Raw genomic sequence first — 3,924 nt, 5'->3', positions numbered from 1 at the left:
GCTTCTGGTTAAGTGATGTGTTTTATTTATTGATTTTTGTTTGTTGAACCATCTTGCTTACCTGGGTTGAAGTCCATCTGCTGTTCATCATGTGTGATCTTTTTGATGATTTGTTGCATACTGTTTGCCAGTATCTTGTTGAGAATTTTTATATCTATGTTTATTAAAGGGGTTGGCCTGTAGTTCTTGGCTAGATCCTTGTCTGATTTTGAATCAGGTTGTGCTAGCTTCTAGGGATGACTTTGGGAATACTCTTTCTCTTCCAATTTTTTAAATAAGTTTAAGGCACATTGGCATTAGATCTTCCCTGATGTTCTTGTAGAATTTTGCATTGAATCTATCAGGATCTGGACTTTCTTAGATGTTATTTTTTTTTAAAGAGACAAATGGTTTATTTGGTAAGAAAGGGTAAAAAGAAGTTCTTAATTCCTCTTCTCGCTTCTGCTGGCTGAACTGAATTTTGGTCACATGAATGACTACACACAAGAATCCCTTCATAGACTTGATCTTTTTGCAAAAATGCAGGACCAGAGAGATGGCTCAGTGGAATAAGTACTTTTGTGGCACGCGCAAGGGCCTGAGTCCAATCCCAGGTTCTGAAAAAAAAAATGCAGATGCCTGAGTTACACAAGTTGGACTATTTTCTAGACAGAAGTGCCAGCTGTTGTGCTTTCCACTGTGTTAGTGCTTGCCACAGTTTCCTTCTTGTCTTCTGGCTTCATGGCATGAAATAGGGGCTCTTCCTTGATGTTGTTGGAGTCTGTGAGGAACATGGTGATACAGTCAGTGCCCATGCCCCAGCCAGCTGTGGGGGGGCAGCCCATACTCCAGGGCTGTGCAGAAGTTCTCATTGGTGAACATGGCCTTGTCGTCACTAGCAGCCTTGGCCTTGGCCTGTTCTACAAACAGCTGCCGTTGCCTCATCGGATAGTTCAGTTTGGTATAAGCATTGCATACCTCTTTTTTCATGGTGAAGAGCTCAAAGCGCTTGGTCAGACCCTCTTTAGAGCGATGCCATTTAGCTAACAGGCTCATGATGTGTGAATGATCACAGATGAATGTAGGATTGATGCACACCACTTCCAGGAACTCCCCAACAAGCTTATCAAGGAGCCTGGCTATATCCAAGATGGAGGGCATTCAACAGCTTTTGCTGCACAGATATCATCAAGAATTTTGTGAGTTTCTTCTGTTTCAAAGAGGTTAGTTTCAGGCAGCTTCACCCCTGGGGCTTTCTCCAGCTCTTCCATCATGCTGATTTCAGAAGGGCAGGGGGAAGTCAATCTCGTAGGCTTGACCTCAGGACCATCTCGGTGATAGGTGATCTTGTAGCTGCCTGTAATGCTCATCACCATTCCTGTAAACAACTTCTCTGTGATTTCCGTGAGATCATGATAGTCTGCATAGGCCATGTAGAACTCACAGGTGGTGAACTCAGTATTGTGAGTCAAATAAATTTCTTCATTCCAGAACTGGTGTCCAATTTTATAAACCTGGTCAATGCCTCCAACCACCAACATCTTATGGTAGAGCTCTGGAGCAATCCTCATGTACAAGTTCATGTCCAGCTCATTGTGGTAAGTGATGAAAGGCTTGGCCACTGTTCCCTATGATATGATGTTCATCATGGGAGTTTCAATCTCAGGAATCCCAGCTCATCCAAGAAACTTCTTATATATGTGATGATTTTAGAGTGGATGATAAATTTTCACCACATGAAGTCATTCAGCATCAAGTCCAAGTATCTCTGTCAATACAGTGTTTCCTTGTCTTTGAGGCCAAAGCACAGGTGAGGTAACATGTGCAGACAGAGGGACAACAGTTGATCTTCAGGGGATAATGCTTAGCTCACTCTTTGTTTTCCTAGGATTCCCCTGAACTCCAATTATGTCTCCCCAATGCAGTTTGTTGTTTATATGAATAAATTCTTCTTCTAATTTATAATTTCTGGAATTGGCCATGAATTGCAACTTGACTCACTCTCCTCCAAGGTTGTAGAACATGAACTTCCCTCCAGAAGCTCTTTTAGCATGGATTCCACCTGCCACCTTCAAGGTGGTGTCAGTCAGGTGATCCCCAGGCTGCAAGTGACTGTATTCCTCTATGAAATGGGTGAGTGAGATGTCTATGTGGAACTTGTGTGGGTACGGATCACTGCCACTGAACTTTAGCTGGTACACTGCTTGACTGTGGATTTTGTAGTATTGATTTGGGTCCAGGCTCTCTTCATCAGCACCCACACCATTGTCAGAAGTGTGATTGCTGGCAGCTACAGCTTGAATTAGCTATCTCTCACTGATCTCTTTCTGCTTGGCCTACTTCTCTGCCACTTTCTTCTTGGATTTCAGGCTTTTTTTTAGCTCATTTTTGCTCAGTTTTGGCTCAATATCCACTTTCACCTTGACTCCCTGCGCCATTGCCATCTCTCCAATAATCTGATGAGAAAGTCTTTATTTTTAATTATTGGTTCAATTTTATTGTCTGTCATTGAGTTATTCAATCTTAAAATTCTTCTTGGTTCAGTTTTGGTCTTGAGATCAGATCTTGGTTATGGGCTCAAGGCAATCACAGCAATGTGATGATAATAAGGATGGGTAATGAATAAAATAAATTCATATTGTGAGGCATTTTTCTTAGATATATTCTTTGCATATTTTCCAGGGGTGCCTACTTTCCATAATTTAGAAGAAAAAGACAGTTCTCACAGGTGATAAAAAACTGTAGGGATTTAATATTTTAAAGCCAACACAAATGTCCCTATTATAGGTCTCAGAGTTCCATTATTTTGCTATTAGCCCATGGCTTTGATGTTTCAAAGCTACTCATTTTGATTCCTCTGTAACTCTGCCAAGCCATGACTAGTTACTGGGGCTGATTTTTCAGCACAATTATGTCACTGACTACACTACTTAAGAAGCCCTCTGGCTTTCATAGTGTGCCCTACTTTGATAGTTGGATCAATTGAACCTGTCAGTTCTTTCTATTGAGCTCTCTAAGGCAGTTAACAGAAGTTATCCTGCTTAGAATTACCACTGCTACCATAATGTTCCTGGACCATATGCACCATATCATCCCATTGCTTCATCTTCTGTCTGTATTTCATTTTGATCTACTACTGTTGAGAATTTTAGCAATTTTTTCAAAAATGTATTTAGTACAGGGCAGGGTCAGGGAGGTGGCTCAGTAGAATAAGCACTTCCCTGGCAAGTGCTAGGGCCTGACTTCAATCCTCGGTTCTAAAAAAAAAAAAAAAAAAAAAAGTAATTAGTACCGAGTTTACAGGGTCTCACTGCACAGATCAGACTCATAGTGATCTTCCTGTTTTCAGCCTCCCAAGATCTGGGATTACAGGAGTGTGCCACCATGCTGAGTCACCATCTCAGCGCGCCCTGGGGGGTGGATCCAGCACAGCATACTAGGTATCAAACCCTGGTTCACTTTAACTCTCTGAGCTATCTGGCTGGCCCCAGGAATTTTAGTAATTGTGACACTGGGATTATCATGCCAGGAATTCTCACTACTTGTAATTTATCATTTATCACTTAACCACCAGATAATTTTTGTGATTAACGTTACAGAATTAAGCTCCAGAAAACTAAGGCTTTTTTATTAGCATAACTTTTGGTGCCTCTGTCCTCATGAAAGCAGAGCCCAAGACAAAGACTTACATGCTGGTAGTTTACTTGAACGTATCAGTCCAGGGAATAGTTGGGGTTCAGAGGAAATGAATTAGAGAATGAGGGGAAGCCAATTAAGGAATGCATTATGACTTGACCTCTGTCATAGGTAAGTAGTTGATTGATTTTGTGGTGTTTTCTGAAAAGCCTTATGAAATGTATCTCAGAAATCTTCACTGGAGTGAAGAAAGAGGAAAACATGAATCCACTGGCTCCTGTCTGCCATTGATCAAGATTTCATCACTTG

At 41.4% G+C, this 3,924-nt stretch overlaps 1 pseudogene; it reads right to left on the bottom strand.

The window, feature by feature from the left end:
- Nucleotides 1-644: 644 nt before the first annotated feature.
- On the bottom strand, nt 645-2,423 carry LOC101586194 (annotated as a pseudogene).
- Nucleotides 2,424-3,924: the final 1,501 nt, after the last annotated feature.

The sequence above is a fragment of the Octodon degus genome, unplaced genomic scaffold, assembly GCF_000260255.1.
Source record: "Octodon degus isolate 3935 unplaced genomic scaffold, OctDeg1.0 scaffold00019, whole genome shotgun sequence".
NCBI lineage: Eukaryota > Metazoa > Chordata > Mammalia > Rodentia > Octodontidae > Octodon > Octodon degus.
This window is presented reverse-complemented; position numbering and strand designations above follow the sequence as displayed.